Consider the following 17074-nt stretch of genomic DNA (forward strand, 5'->3'; position numbering starts at 1 on the left):
ACTATAAGAAAATTTAAAACTGCGCTAACACACACAATCACAAAAAGATAGACAACCGCTTGTGTCTCGTCGGTTGTCTATCTTTTTGTGGTTGCGTGTGTTAGCGCTGTTTCAAAGTTTCCTATAGTCTGTACCACAAGGGCGCGTAATAAGTCAATCTTTCACAACGCCTCACAGCACATATGAGAAAGCGCGCGCAGTATAAGTTTCACGTACAGACCGAGCAAACACAGTAAAGTCAGAAGGAGAGCGAGTCGGCCTTCCTATTCAGTTACGTTAGAGCGAACTAGAAGAGAGTGCAGCAAACGCCTATGCCACCTGTGTATCAAAATTGAAGCCAAAAAAGGGTAATTTCCTCTTGGAGCGATCATTACCCCTGGTTACCTTTTCCGTGGATCGTTGCCCCTCACTAGGGGTCTTTTTAGAGACTGAGGGAAAGGGTTGGGCAGTAGTATAGTGCAGCAAGATACGTTGTTGGGCGAGTTGGTTCATGACGATGGGAAGGTCCCGTCCTGTCTCCTCTCCTCTCGTGATCGTCTTTTTTGCGCACATACCTTCCCATAGTAGTATAGTGGTCAGAGTACTTGTCTTTCACGCTAGGGACCGAGGTTCGATTCTCAACCGGTAACATTGTTTCACAATAATTGTTTCACGGTAAGAGAAAGGCGCAGTATCTGTTACACTTGTTTCTGTGCACACCCGCGTCGTGAGGGAAGGGAGTAAGGGTAAGTAAAGTGGAAAGAGAGAAAGAGGAGCCATAGTGGAGGGCTATAGAGTAATTTCGACCACCTGGGGATCTTTAACGTGCACTGACATCGGACAGCACACTGACGCCTCTTCGTTTCGCCTCCATCGAGACGCATTGCTTCAATTTATTTATTTAGTTTAGTGAAAACTCGTGCAGCGCAGCATCGCCACGAAAAAAAAAACAAAAAAAAAAAACGTTACGAGTGACTTTAGCGACTAAAGTAGTGAAAGGCGAAAGCCGGAGAAGTCTCATCTTGTCTAACGTTCCTGCCATCTGCAATCCCACACTTGAACGCGCGCCAAGGAACGGCACAAGACAGCCGGCGCAAAAGCGGGACACACTTTGTCCATGACAGTATGAGCCATTAAACGCTTTCGCCTTAAAAGGTGGATCACTCACATAGCATTCGTGCATCAAGAAACGGATCCCGCGTCATGATTAACTTTTAAAAATACTGGCCTTTACTTGCGACAGCCTATACGCGTCAAACAGGTCTGTGCCTTCAATACAAATCGACTAAACCGAAAAGCGTAACACGTACGAAGCTTAACACCGCATACAGTAAGATTCTTTCTTCACTGCACTCGCTCAAAAATATTCAAAACACTACTTTACCTTTCAGCCATGTCTCGACGATACCGTAGCGAGGTGCCCTCCTTCTTCAAGAACAGACGACAAGTAGCAGCAAATTATATGGCAGTGACAGGCAAGCCCCATATATAATTCATAACAAAGAAAAAATACTTTATCGGTCCATTATTGCTTTCTTTTTTAAGTTCATAAGTTGCAAAGGCAATAACGGTAAGCAGTTCGCAGACGACTTTTTCGAAATTGGCTTTTGGCGGGACCGCATATACCGGAAGCCACGTGATGGCGTGAAGCTTGTCGCAGTTTCAAGGTGTCCCCGCAGGAATTTCGGTTATGTGGGTTATTCATTTGTTTGTTTGTTTTTTTTGTAGAAAGTTGATGCCGACACACCATGACTTAAGGCCGCTATACGCTCGCTTTTTTTTTCGCAGCACTAACGAACCACAGGGGGCGCTGCGAAGTCTGGCCACACTGGGCAAGATGGCTGAATGTCCCTATGTGTGATCGTCCGCTGAAAAGGGTACGACCACATCGCCGCGCGTAACTCGTCCCTTGAAAATGTATTGCTGTTCCTTGCTTGTAGAGAAATTTGTCGTGTTTTCTGAGGAGTGGTCGCGTTTTTGACGGTTCACGCTTCATTCTGACATGCTCCAAGGGCACCAGGGACTATCAGGCGCCGGCGTCGCTGGAGATCCTCAAGAAATCGCGATCTATCTGACGAACGTGCTTACGAAATTACCGTGGAAAGAAACGGAAGCATGTTGGCAGTGCAGTTTGTTCGCATATTCATTATTCAGCGTGAACGGAAAGGCACCGCGCCGCGCTCATGTGCGAGCGTGCGGTCATCGCGTTTGTTGCCGTTGTTTGATAGCTATCAGCAGTAAAATATGTTTTTTGCTGACATAAACTCGTTCTCTAGCGAGGCCGTCGGGAAATTTAACTCCCCTAGGCAGTTTGTGACCGAGAAGCTTGTTAGTAGAAATACCGTACTGTGTTGTATTCACATGCTTATCGGCACGTCTGGCTTGTGTTTGCCTTCCGACGAAGTACTTCCAACCCAGTTACAGTGTTAGAAAAAAGGCGCTAAAATTGCTTAAAAGGCAGACAGGAAAGTGAACCATAAGACCGCTTTCCGTTGTCTTGTATGGTTTGTCAGCCTCAGTTTCGTCTTGCTCCTTTGATGTTTGCACCAGCAAAGTGATTCAACAACTCAAGTGAAAGTGAAGTTATTATGGCACCTTTGGCCCCCCTACTGTGCACTCTACACAGTAGTTAACAGTTGTGGCAAGGCACACATCCTGGATGTGTGTACCTTAATCGGTGTACCTAAATCGTTCAGGCCATGATATGTGTTGCATGGCATCTCACCCATTACTTTTGCCACTGGTCTGGTTTCAAGTTAAAAGAGCATGGCACCGCTGGGTAGGATGGGTAGCAAGATGTTTTTTGCTGTTACAGCTTCTGAGTTTAAAGCTTTTTCAGGTACATGATATATATATATATATATATATATATATATATATATATATATATATATATATGTAACTTGTTTTCTATTGACTGCAAAGTGTCTCTAAGAAGATATTTCAAGAGCAAAACAAGTTCTATTTGAAGAAGAATATGCTTCTGCACAATTTCGGGGCTAATAACTCGAGCATGGTATAAGAAGAGCCACTTGCCCTTTCTTTAATGTGGTAGACCTTTTTACTAGACTGTGGAACAGTATATGATTATTACTGTTAATCTGTTGTTTTAAACTTGTTTCATAAAATCATATCTTTGGTAAAGGAATTGAGTAATTTTACTCCATTTTTAGTTGCTAACTCCTTTGTGAAGTTAGTCTATTTGCACGCAGTGTGCAGAAGCTTTCATCACCATAATTTTATGTTTATACAATTTCTATGAACCATAGTGTTTATAGCGTGCCATCGTGGACCAGCCACAAAAGACGACAGCCCCAGAACACCTGCCAATCACACACAGATTAGATTTCGTGGCTGCTCAACTGAATGCCGGTGGTGCGCTGTCCCATTCTCACCTGACAAAGCAGGTCCTGCTAATTTTATTTGTGGAGACCCGACAATGGGGGGGGGGAGACTTGTGTCTGTGATTCATCTCTACAGATTTGACTGTTCAGTGTGCTGGGGCTGTTGTCTCCTGTGGCTGGACCACGATGGCATGTTATATGCTCTTTCATTTACTGCTACTATTTTTTATTGTTCTGATGGGTTTTTTAACAATGCAGCTGCAAAGGCTTACCATCCACATCAACCTACTTTGCTGAAGATTGCAAGGCTGAAGAGCTTCTGCAGAAAGCTGTGAGAGGACTTCCAGATGCATGTGTGTGGAACATGCAGTGCAGGGAGAAACAGGAAAACAGTCGAGTCTATGACATTGAACATTCTCTTGAGTGGCTTAGGTATCAAAAAAGACTGCTTCACTGCAATTATTGCAGATGCCATCTTTACCAGGCAACAAGGCTTGCTTCTCAGCCATGTATTGTATCCAAAATAGCACATCAAAAGACTAGAGCATCTATAATTTGAGGAAAAGGGCGCTCTTTACCTTGTGGAGATTTGGAGCTTGGAGATAGCATGGTGTTGTATTGCATGACTAAGAAATAAACTTTGATGCTTTGTCAATTCTTACAAAGTATGCATCTGCAGTCTGTAAAAACACATTTCATGCAAAATTCTATTCAGACATTTATCCATTGCTTACTTTAATCTTAAAAGTAAACCTGTCTGTACTCTAGCCACAATTGCTTGAACAGGAAAAGAAAATTGTGCATTATTTTCATACAGAAATAGGTGCAGATAAAAACATTGAGTTGAGATACACAAGGTAGGCATCACATCGCTCCAGTTTTCTATCACTGGGTGCTTTGTGCCCGTGAAGCTGATACATTTTTAAATTATGACGCACTTGAATGGTAGGTAGGTAACACAACTCATCTGAATGCCATTTAAAAGAGTCGGCTTTGTCTTTTGCAGTGATGGTTATTTTATATTGTGTGAATCTGTGCTATGTTGGAGCTGTATTCCAGGCACCTAAAGACTTGTTTGTAAAATGTACTAAGCACAAATCATCACAGTTCCTTCACAAAAGCTATCGGGCATTCTCAATCGACACTGGGTGGAGGAAAAAAATATTTATTCTGGCACTATGTTCTTCAGCAAAGTATTTACAAACTGTTAGACTGCCAAACTAGCCTCCCTGGCACTCAGTATTATGCTTATCTATGACTAAATGCTTCATAGTTTTATGCATTAAAGCCCCACTCCACATAAGGTTTAAATCTGTAGGACATACAGTGATAGTTTTTCAGTCAAGCATTTTATAGGACTTCACTTACCCCACACTTTGTATCTAATGGTTCTAAGCTTGGTTTCTTAACTTAAGAATGATGTATGGAGGCGAGCAGCCTTCATGCATCTTTATACATGCCCATCAGTTTATTGCTAGCCTCTTCCACATTTCATATATCATTTAGATAATTAGCTCAATTCTTTCAAGCCTTCTGCTGTTGGTTTTGTTAAGCCCAGCAAAGATTTGTTTGATCGAAGTTCTTGCACTGTATTTCATTCTGCTAATATTTCTTTGTGCTTGGATTGTCACAAGTGTTGCATGGTAACTGCTGATGGAGACTGGTGTTCATTTGTAACACAATACTTTGATTAGTGTAATAATATTTTGCCAGGTAATATGTATGCCATTGTTGTGCAGTAGGGATTCTGTAGGTTTGCCACTCATGTACAGATGCATGTCTCCAGTACCTGCCTAAGTTACTTCCTCTATTGTGGGCAAAACACCCCCTTCACCCCTCAACCTTGGGAAGGCGTTCAGTCACCCACGCCGCTGCATGGACTAACATGGGCGCAATTAAGAGATGGTGATAAATAGCACTCGTAACCGCACTTAAGGTGCTTTTGTAACAATGTAACCGAGTGCCATGGGAAATGGGGATTCTTCTTATCTTCTCTGCTGTGGTGAAAGAGTGCTTGAGGAAGCAATTGAAACATCACTCTGGCATAGTACAGTGGGAACCAGAATCTCCCCTCTTCTCCTGATCTGAGTCCCCTAATCACCTTCAGCATAGTGGCTTTGAGACCATTTTTATGTTGTTGATAAGAAAACAAGCATGGATGCCTGGGAGCACCCATCTATGGAAAGAATTAGACTACCAATGTGTGTGTGGATGGGGCGACGGTGTGCAGAAGGCAAGTTGGAAGACAGTCTCCCGACGAGATAGGGTTCTGTGCCCTTATCAGAGATGGTGCTGCTGTACTTGTTTTTGATGTAGTTTGTATAGTTAGGCCCTGAGTAGGGCCCCAATACAATACGAATTGACTTGTAGTGCTGGCCACTAAAAACTACTGCCCTTGTTTGTTTGTTGATCAAGTGATTGAAGAAAGGGTCACCCAGTCTGTTCTGAGCTCGGGGTTCATACTTAGTCATGCAACACGGTTAGGCTGTAACCAGTTAGGTGCTTAGCCTGTAACCAGCTAGATTGATATGCAAAGTAGCACAAAGTAGTTTTTTTGTTAATTCATTTTTGGTCCTTCCAGTTTTACTCTGAATATATATTATGCTCTAAATATATGCTCTGCTGCCATTATATTCAAGCATGCCTCCCAATCTTCATCCATGTCAAACTACACGGCTGAAATGTATTCTGGTGTTTGTTGAAGATGACATTTTTGACACTGAATGGCACTGTGCTCCTTGCTGAAAGAGAGGACAGGGCCACTTTATGTTTTTTGTCATAGCTGTTCAAAGATTAGGACACAGAAGAACAGTGCAAAGCTGGCATGAGGAAAACTAGTTTATCATTCCCTAGTTTGTAATAAAAATAATTCATGTATATAATGTCTGAGTGTGCATTCTCATGAGAAAACAACACAGTTCCTGCTCACTGCAAGCTGATTGCAGCAGTACCAGAGTTGTAGCAGGAAAACACTGCTCTAAAAATTAAACATTGATAGATAATACTCATGTGTCAGCCCAAGTGAAAGCATAAAGCGTGGCTTCAGTGACTGCAGAAGCACTATGTTCCAACCAAGGGATGTGCTGATTATCTTGTCTGTATGTGCTAAGTAGTTTTGTCTTTCATGTAAGCTGCACTATAGAGCAACTAATAATGTGTACTTATGCTTTATGGTACATAGCTGCCATATCTTATGTTCTTTCTTTACCTGATGTTCATTTATAGCTTCACGCAACTTGAACAATGCCACGTTTGCTGCTGTTGCCTATTTAGATTCAAAATGTGCAAACTGGAAAAGTGAGAAAGATGCAGAAAGTAATACTTTTGAGGAGAACTATATGTCGGGCACAGATACGTAATCATGTACAGTATGTCGCTACTATTTAGACATTGATGCAATAGTGCTTTGTTAACACAAGTGTGCAAGTTTACTGCAAGAAGTTTGTGACACCTTTTTGAGCTAACTTGTTGCCCAGACTGTGTGGCTTATTTATCGCTTAGCAGGATGCAACAGCATTTGCGACTGGGTGTAAATTTTGAAAATGCTTTGCTGTTAAGAGAGCAAGAAATCTGATATCAGGTGCAGGAGGCACACGGCAATTACTACTTGTGCCAGATGATGTGCCTTTAACCTTGTATTTAGCAGTGTGAAAATAGAACATTTGAAAAGTGACAAATGGAAGCATTGGACATCTAGTATTAAAGAAAAACAAGGGTTGAGGGGAAGCCTCAATTCGCAAGCAAACATTTCAACAAGAGGACTTCTCTCCGGCCCAGGTGAAGACATATCCTCTTGTTGAAATGTTTGTGTGTGAACTGAGGCTCATGCTGAACCCTTGTTTGGTTTTCTTTGATACTGTACGTCTTCCCCTTATTTGAGTGAGTGCATATGCACACTTGCAATACTCTCGTGCACTGCACATGCTGAAAAACATTAAAGACTGTGTGAAATTAATTAAAGATTAGCTGCTGTACAGAAAGCCATCACCTTTAAGAGCGTGTCATGAAACATGAAAAACTGATGAGTGTGTTGGCTTTCTTGTATAGCTGATGGGCCTCGTCCTATCAAGCTCCACTTGACAGCTGTTTTATAGGTCACAGTCTTTAGAACAGCTGTAGCCGCAGCATCTCTTGCAATTACATGCCAGGTGTTCAAGAAAGCGCTCTCTACATATATGCAAAAAAGGCGGCGTGCATCAGTTTTCTACTGTAAATCTGCATTCACTTCCACTTATTCACAGGAGTCATTTATGCTGCAGTTGAAAAGGTGATGTGTGGATATATGTGAAATTATTCATTTTTTTTACTGATATTATTTTCTTAATGTGCAATGTTTACTTCACTTTTACTTCAGCATATATCACAGGTATGAAATTACCTGGAACTAAACTTGATTGAGGCAAGGCAGATGAAAGGCATGTGTTGGCCATCAAGAACTTGAGTTCAAAGATGAGCTCATCTAAGTTTCATTTTGAGCACTGGCATAGATAAGCTGTTCATTTCTTTGAGTTTTAATTCAATGACCTCTTGATTGTTTGATTATTTAAGCTAATTCTTGATCTGATGCATGTATGTACATTATAGCTACATTCACTGCTGCCTTGGTAATTGATGAGGTGTGATGCACATGATGCAAGCACTTGACCAAATAAGCGCCCTGCAAGCGGGCTTTGTCCCCGGCGAATTACAGTTTATTTGGGAATACATTAAAAAAAGGGTGCCGGCTCGATCAGTTCACTGCGCTAGTCATCATAGACCTGTCGCTGAGAAAACTATACCGATTCGGGGATCTTATTCAAGTGTGATAAGCTGCAACGTGGAAAGTGAGCGGCTGCATAGGCGAACGATCATGCAACGGCTTAATTCTTGTAACGTTCAAGATCGAGCGCAGTGTCACGCACTGCATGCCCTGCAGATCTCGATTGACGCCTGCTTGACATGGTGATGAATTCAGCTGATCATCGTAGACTGCTGCCTTACGCGCATTGATGATGACGTTTTTAGAAGAACGAGCTTAAAAAGCGCTATGATCAAACTGTCACAGCTAGTTGTTTATGCATGCGCCGGTCGACTATTGTACGCGACGTGAAAAGCTTCGAGCTGCGTAATACGTATTGTTGTTTACTCGTACTTATCCGTATAAGTGTTCCTTGCCTTAGAAAGGTTAGTAGAAGGCAGTTGATACCAGAAAAGAAATCGTACAACAAAAACTGCAGAGCTTATGTATAAATTACCGACAACACTTTCATTGAATTTCGCAAAGATTGGAAATGCATCGATTCTCTAGCACCGATCGATAGAGCATGAAGGAAATACATGAAATGATGTACCACTGTGCTGACATGCACTGTGGAATGCTGCAGAATCGGTTTGCCGTTGGTCTTGTTTCTTCTTTTTGCTGCTACGAGCGCTGTGCTTATGGGTTTCCATAGTGAGAGAGGGGTGTCTGCTACTCATTCATTTATAAATTTTATTCATAAGGATGAACTCAAGTCTAGAGGGGAAGGGGACTGAACCTCTTTAGCGCGTTGCATGGTTTTGCTGCCAAGTGCCGCGTGGATTGCTGGAATCACGAATAGACGCATGCGTCCTCCGACCGGTGGAAAGTTGTTGACCAGCTTTGTCAACAACTTTTGGGTGTATCTAGGGAGCCTACATGTGCCACGGCCACGGAGTAGCCACGGCGCTCAGCTTAAGGTGGTGACAACTCATGCCAGGGTTGCCTATTTTGGCCAAAAATGACCGTCAAGCTTGATGGGCCACCATTTGGGTCCCCAGCCTACGTGTGGAGCGCTTTGTATATATAGAACCAGGCTTGTATAAAAGGAGAATTTGGCCGTATTAGCTGATTAGGAACATTATGTGCCTTTTTTGAAAGGATCACAGCTTTGTATTTAAAGCGAAATGATGTTTCTTAGCAGGAAATATTGTTTGCCGACGCATTGTTTTAATAACTAGCATTATTGGCTGATGAGCATGTGTGCATAATGTGTACAGAGCATCCGCAGTAGCTCTGTTTTATTCTAGGTACAATGCCACGCCTGTTATATCAGTGGAAATCTTATATCATGTATAATTGCACAAACGTTATTGTAAGTATTAATTTTTAATAATTAGCTAATTACAAACAAAAATGAGTTTTATGCTGCAACATCAAGTCATATTTTGTTGGATAGCATACGTGAAGTGCACAGAACCGGGTTAAGTGGAGAAATATGGGAGAGGCCTTCGCCCTGCAGTGGGTATAATCAGGCTGATGATGAATGAATGAATGAATACGGGAAGTGCAGTTGCTCTTGACTTTTTTGAAGTCCTAATTGCTGTTATGTAATTACCTGTGATTAAAAAATGAAGTTCAGGCTATAGCATCAAGTCACATATCATTGGATAGCTTATACCGAGCACAATTGCACTGCACTAATTGCCGGTTTTAGTTAATAACCATTACATAGTTAATTGTGAATAAGAATTGAACATTAAGCTGCATTGTCAAGTCATATATCAAAACGTAGCTTATATTGAGTATGGTTTCAATACACTAATTGCTAGACTTTGTTAGCAGCTGTTAATTAGTTAATTTTCATTAACACTTGAACTTTAGATTAGTGTCAAGTCATATTACGACACAGCTTATGTTGAAGACAATTCCAGTATACTAATTACTGGTCTTATTTCATACCTGTAATTATTTATAATTAACATTTTAACTTTAGTCTACAATGTGAAGTATATATCACGGGATAGCTTATATTGAGTATGATTGCAATACCCGTTGCCAGTGCTCATTAATAGCCGTTAATTAGTTAATTGTGAGCAACAAGTGAACTTCAGGCTCCAATGGCAAGTCATATCACGCGATGGCTTATGTCAAGTACGATTCTAGTATGCAAATAGCTGGTCTTAATAGCCGTTACATAGTTAATTGTGATCAGCATATAAACTTTAGGCTGCATCAAGTATCATGGGATAGCTATTATCGAGTGCGATTGCAGCACACTCATTGTCGGCCTTTGTTTACAACTGTCAGTCAGCTAATTGTTGTTAACAAAATATGCGTCATGCTTATAAGTGAGTTGTGATTGCAAAATTTTTTAGACTCCACTCGTTCGAGTATATACTTTTTTAAGTGCTCTGTCATATGCTTGTTGCATGTGACTAAGAGTCATGAATTATGATTATGGCTAGCAGCCATGATTACAGGTAATGGTTTTGCAGACTCCACACTTGCAGTATATGCTACATTGCAAAAAGCTGTCATGCTACCTCGCATTATGACTGCGAATCACAAGTTATCACTGAATCTCCCTTTTTGCAAGTCTTCATTTTTCCAATTAGTTCAATTATTGATCAATTACACACAAGTTTATTAATGAGCAATATCAAGCATCTGCTTTTCATCTGAGCGTTTTGACAGCTTTGAAACCTCATTTACCAATTTTCAGTTTCGTTAAATTTTTTCAAATACTTAATTGATCATTTACGCTCTCGAAATTTTCTTAATTAGCCTCATCAAGAATTATTTCTCATTCTGATCATTTTGACACCTTCGAACTCTTGTTTTTAATTTTTATGTATTTAAGGTAATTGATAGATCAATTCTATGCTCAAAATTTTTAATTAGCATCAACAAGCATTGGCTTTACATTCTGAGCATTTTGACGCCTTTGAAGCCCCTTTTCTGATTTTTCATTTTCTTTCAATTATTTAAACTGATTATAGATCAATGAGGCACTATAATTTTTTTAAATTAGCATCATCAAACATTGGCTTTACATTATGTGAATTTTGACACCTTTGAGCCTCTTTTCAAAATTTTTGTCCTGTTTCATTTATTAATTCATCAGTTACCCTTTCCTAACACGTCATCGCGTATCACACACCAATCAATCATCAATCACTATAACCACAAATTACCATGGTAGAATTCTTACGCAGCCCCGAGTATTATCGACACGCGGTGCAGACGACTACTACTATTACTACTACGCCAACGGCTTTTCGACCAAACGAGCTGTTAAGCTATCACTTAATATTCACTGCAGTTCACGACTAAAATGTAATGCAGTGAGCAGCGAAGGAAATTTGGACCGCCGCATTGTACGACCGCCAATTCTGTCCTGCATGCAAAGCACCCTGCTGCGCCGGTTCAGTTGGGGATCAAAATGGCGCCTTTAGCTCAACTGGCAACACTGATCTTTAGCGGGTGGGTGCAAGTGCCCCTTCAAAGGCTAGCACCACCCCAAGCCGGGCGCCGCGGTTAGGCCCTCTAGGTGTATTAAAGCTCCTTGATGTATCAGTCGCATGCGCCCTTGGAGGTGCATCGCAAGCCCCTCCTACTTTCGCAAAGATGGCCGTTCACTATAGTGCACGGTGCAAGAATACTGAGGTGTTGACACTGCGCCCGCGGGAGCGTCCAGATAATAGAGAGATTTAGCACACCGTGATCCGCGATCCGCTACCGTGGACCGCCACCGCACGTTCCATTGCGCATGCCCAGATCACTTTGATGCTGATAGATGGCGTCACATACTTGATGTCGGCACATTGACCTGGCGCATCGGAACCAATCAGCTCTAACGCCCCGCCCACGAGCGGTAGAGTGTCACGGTGGCGGATCGCGGATCACGGTATGCTAATGGCGAACTCCAATCGCAGAACTGGAGCAGCGCGCACGCTCCATCACAGAACGCCTCAATCCGGCGGGGAGCACGCTCCCAGACTCTGCGTTTCGAATACTCTTGCTCCGGTCGGAGCAAGTAGGTGGCGCTCGCGAGCAAACGGAGACGGAGAAAGTACCCATCATTCCTTGCACTTGCCCGCGCTTTTCGTGCGCTCGCGTCGTCTGCTTTGCAAGCCTGCAGCCTTTCTTCCCTTTGATATGGAGGTTACACCAGCCGTTTACGCAATTATATCCTCCTTGCTCGAAGAGCCGAGCGCGGACACGCACGGTAAGACTCCTTCAGCACTTTCTTTAATATGGAAGAAAACTTCGGTTCACGTACCGAATGTTTGCAGTCTTCCAGAGCCGAGCTGTAACGTGCGCGGCTTTGAGTTTACACGGACGATGGACATATAAATAGTTGATTCTTGATTCTTCGACAGATGAGTCGGAACTGCTGCTCTCCGACTCGCTGTCCTCAAGCAAAGCGAGCGCAAGAGCGCGACGCGAATCACCATCCATGGCGGTGGCAAATACTGATCGTCTGCTATGGAGCGGCGCGTTGCAGAGACCAGAAGCCAACGCGGCGAGCCACCGGAAATGGATGCGCTAGCTAGCGCATGCGCAAGCGTCGCTCGGAAAGTCACGTCACGCAAACTTCCGGTCGGTTCCCCCGCTGCTCCGCGGAGCGACCCTTGTTCGGCAATTGCTCCCGTTCTGCGTTTGGAAGACGCGATCCGTGTTCCGGATCTGCGTTTAGAAGACAATTGCTCCGAAAGGAGCAGAAAACGTTGCTCTGGAAGTGCTCCTGCTCTGCGATTGGAATTCACCATAAATCTCTCTAATGCTCGGCCGCGGCGGAGCGCGCCTTGCAGTTCGGCTGCAAGCCTACAGATGGCGCGGATGCCAGCGGGCCCAGTTGAGCGGGGCTGGCGCCTTGTGATTCCGGTGCCCAAGCTTGATTTTCGCTTTGCTGGCGTAGTTTGAATTCAAAACGCTAAGGAAATTCGTTGCTTGAAATTAAAGTCAGCAGTGTGCCAGTCTTAAAACTTTGTTCGAAATTATCTTTGTAAAGCAGTTAATGATATGAACACGGTCGAGCAGCACTTTAATCCCATTCAAGTTTCTCTTCCGCGCTCAATTCTTGTTTCCAACAATTTAATCACACATTTATGCATAATAAATATAAATGGGGGTCCTCGTGTTCCCTTCCTTCCGCTCAAAATGGTAGAAAATTATTGCACAGGAAATATTTTGCTTCACGCTCATCGTTGCTTCTTCACTTTGTATGAAGACCGTTCAAACATCGTTTCGTTGAGTGGGACAGTATTCAAGGCGCAGCGCACTAGTATAGAGCGGCTTTTTACGGCTTAAGTTGTGAAGAGGCTGCGTATTAGGTAAAAACTTTCTCACGCTGGAAATGTGTCACAGGGATAAAAGGGCGCGTCGGATGGACCCAATAACATGGACCCAACACGAAAACTTAAACGGCATTTTTATTCCGATGCAAATTCTCATAGAACGGACATGATTTTCAATAAGCTCGTTTCTACTGGAGGCTAAATGTATTTTGAAGGACCGCAGGGTACCGGTGGGTACCCTGCGGCACCGGGGATCGAATCCGGTACCTCCCGAATGAGAGGCGGGTGCTCTCTCATTATGAACCTACACCAACTCGCCCAATTTTCGGCATTACTTAAGTACGTTTTCAAAACGAACAATGGAGTGAAAAAATACAAGGGAAGCACCACTTCACAAGATTAAACTGTCATGTACTCACACAATTAAAAGAAACGAAATGAAAACTTAAAGCCCAGCGCAAACAAAAAACGCAGTCACTGGGCGAAATGTTCAAAATATACACAGCGTCACTGGCGATAGCAGCAGTTTTTTATCTAATGTACCCAAGAAAAGTCGCAAGAACTGTGGCACATAGGAGCATATAAATAAAAATTGCGACTAGGAGGAACAAAGCTTAGCCATTTTCTTTTTTTCTTGAGCCTCCTTTTTCATGGTCATGTTAACATGCCTGCAATGCTGCCTCATCCGCATGCTAACATAACAGTGAAGCAACTGAGCCACTGTTTCTTCCTTGTGCTCATCACATGGAAAAGTAATGGTGTAGGTGTCAAGAACACCATCAATTGTGTCCCAGTACACGGTCTGGGTGTCTGCATATGCTGCAAACAAACGTTCAGTTTGCTTCAGTAAATTATAAAGGTGCATATTTGGAAGCGCAAGGCCTCCTCTGTTCTTTGCATTTGTTAGTGCTGCCTCAGGAGTAATGCTCGTTTCTGAACTGAACGCTGATTTGCATGTCGGACAGTTGGCGATCTTTTTCATTTTTCTGCTTATGAATCCTGCTAAATAAAAGACAATGCAGTCTTCAACTTCAGTTTCTGCTGCCCCTTTCGTTTGCCTGATGATGTCATCACATTCCCAGTCGTCTACGCAGATAAGGTTCTCTAGTTTCTGCTTCACATCATCTACAATGTCGGCTGATGACGCTTTGGCATTGTTTGTGCTTATCAGAGCCCTGAAATCGGAATTGCACGGCGCCACTTCTCCAAGCGAACATTGTCGGACAGAGCTTTGAACAACGCCACACGCTCCGCACAAGTCCGGTAGCCCGAATTACAGTTCGGCACGAAGCACTTTCTTCCCATTGCGCATCACTTTGCGCAACACTCACCGTTGTGGGCTACTGTGCTGACGGTAGGCAAACAGACGGTGTTTAAGCAAAATAAAAGAACACGTTTAAAACAGCACGGAAGTGCAGCCGCACACTGAAATATGCAAAACCACGTGCGAAGTGCCGCGCCGCCGCGCCACGCCGGGCTAGCGTGGGCCCGCGTTTCGCAGCGCCCTCCAAGTTAGCGACCGGTTGCCATGGCCACGCCCCCGAACATTTTCTGACCGCGAGCGGGCCGCGCTTTTGCGTGCGGCGGGAGGAGAGTGTCAACACCTTAGTATATTATTCTTACACCGTGCTATAGTGTACTAGAATACTCTCTAGTGGCGCGAGCGGCGAGGCGCAGGCGAGCCCTTTTCTAACTGACGCCTTGAGATGGCGCCACGGCAACTTTTCGTAGTCACAGGAATTCGCGGAGTTTTGAAAAGTTCGTCTGTTATCTTGGGTTTCTATTTCATTTACTAATTAGAATCGCATATTTATTTCTACTGGCGGCTCTCCGCCTGACAGTTACAATGACTACCCTTGTTAAGGATCAAAACGCATGTCCAAAAACCACGCCTATAGTAACTAAGCAGATACGACATTCCTACTGTCGCGTCGTCGGCCAAACTTCGACTTGCAGAGTGATTTTTTGGAGAGAAACGCCATCGCAGAACGACAAACCCTCAGCATGACATGCAGAGCAAATTATCTGTGCGACTATTACTGTGGTTTTAAGGTCAAGACCCGCAAGCAATATCATGTGTGTACCCATAGCCATTTATTTATTCATACACTTTCACAAGTAAAGCGTTTAAGCTAAATATTATGCCGCATTTTGAGCTCATAAATGTTTTAGTGAAGTTGATGCGCTTGTAATTATAAGCTATTTACCGCTATACTATAACAGCGACAACGCACTGCATAGTGTTACACTCAGTCCAGTCACTGTGGATGGACTTAGAAAGTCCCGTTGCCTATTTGCGTGGCGTTGCCACTCTGACAGAAACGACAGAAAAGAATTCTTGTCGAATAATGCAGAGTTGGGACGCAGTGCTATAGATGGAAATCGTGATTTCATTACTTGTATAACACCCCGAATGGTCCTGCAAGAGAAATGTTACAATGAGATGTCCTTACAGCTAAGAACCATTCAAAGTGTTACGCCAATACAACATTTAGCTAAAATACAAAGTGGAAGTGGTTTAATTATGGTTCAACAGAGGTAGATGAGCGATAGCTCCGTATAGCGTTTGTTTTTGGATTCTACTTGCTGAGACCTTTTAAACGATATGATTTGCTCGTAGTAATATTTTTTATTTTTAGTTACAATTAACTAACAGCACGTAATTAGGACCTGCAATTAGCATAGTTCAATCCTAATAGATATAAGCTATCCATCAATATATGACGTGAAACTGCAGCATAAAGTTCAAATTCGAATCACAAGTAACTTTTTATTGGCAACTAATTAAGACTTATTGTTTGCCTGCAGCAGTGATACTCAACAGAAGCTATCCAACATATATGACGATGTGGGGGCATAAAGTTAAATATTTATTCCTAATTAACGAATTAAAGGTATTTGAATTAAACCTGCACTAATGCAATGATATGACTTGACTATATAGGAGAAAGTTCAGTGTTATTCACAATTACTAATTAACAGTACATAATTATAACCTACAATCTGTCCCGTGGAATTGTACTTGACACGAGCTATTAAAAATTACATGACGATGCTGTAGCAAGTTGAATTTTTATTCACAGTTATGTAATTAATGCTTATTTTCATTGCCTGCAATTAGTCCAGTGCAGTTACACAAGTCCGGTAACATTTGCCTCTATTTATCATCCGTCATTGATCCCTTGCAAATACAAGCTGGTTCGGCATCCTGCAGTACAGCTGCAGCGTCGCTAACAAAGACAACTGTTTTTTCTGTGCATATCACTCAGCTTTGCCTCCGACAGGCTTGAAAACCACAGCTCGCTCATGCCTAATCACAAGCCTTGCTTGCATTTTCAAAGAAGAAGTAGCAATAATAGCTGAAACGTTCGTCCTCGATGTGGCACCAGCTCGGCGAATGCCACGGAGCGCCTTTAGCTGTAGGCAAAGCAGATGGGTGCTGCTTTGTTGGAAATGACATTATCGATGTCTTAAACATTGCATTCTTGAAGTCGCTGAAACGAGAAAGGCGATGATTCTGTAGCAGCCAGCTATCTCGGCTCTTGATGTTAGTTGTCAGCGCTGTTGAAGTCCTGACACGGCTTCTTGCTTCGCAGTGGAATTCTTTCACAAGCAGATCTTTTCATTTCGTTCTTCCGTTTAAGTGTTTTAACATAGAGCTGGGCTGGACACCCCGGAAGCAGCGTCGGTATGGCACCGGGAGCTAACGACTTCAACGCCGTCGATTACAT

At 42.9% G+C, this 17074-nt stretch overlaps 1 long non-coding RNA gene across 7 annotated transcripts in view; it reads left to right on the forward strand.

The window, feature by feature from the left end:
• The window catches only part of LOC146205950 (uncharacterized), a 79963-nt gene extending 73772 nt beyond the window's left edge, over positions 1-6191 (forward strand). For 5 of the 7 annotated variants that reach the window (XR_014704305.1, XR_014704306.1, XR_014704301.1 and 2 more), the window contains 2 exons: positions 1768-1856; positions 3582-6191. This is a non-coding gene — a long non-coding RNA (uncharacterized LOC146205950). The remainder of the gene's footprint in view (positions 1-1767; positions 1857-3581) is intronic. The other 2 variants (XR_014704308.1, XR_014704303.1) reach the window with 1 other exon arrangement.
• Positions 6192-17074: the final 10883 nt, after the last annotated feature.

This window comes from Amblyomma maculatum, chromosome 1, assembly GCF_055883805.1.
Source record: "Amblyomma maculatum isolate TAMU_Amacu chromosome 1, ASM5588380v1, whole genome shotgun sequence".
NCBI lineage: Eukaryota > Metazoa > Arthropoda > Arachnida > Ixodida > Ixodidae > Amblyomma > Amblyomma maculatum.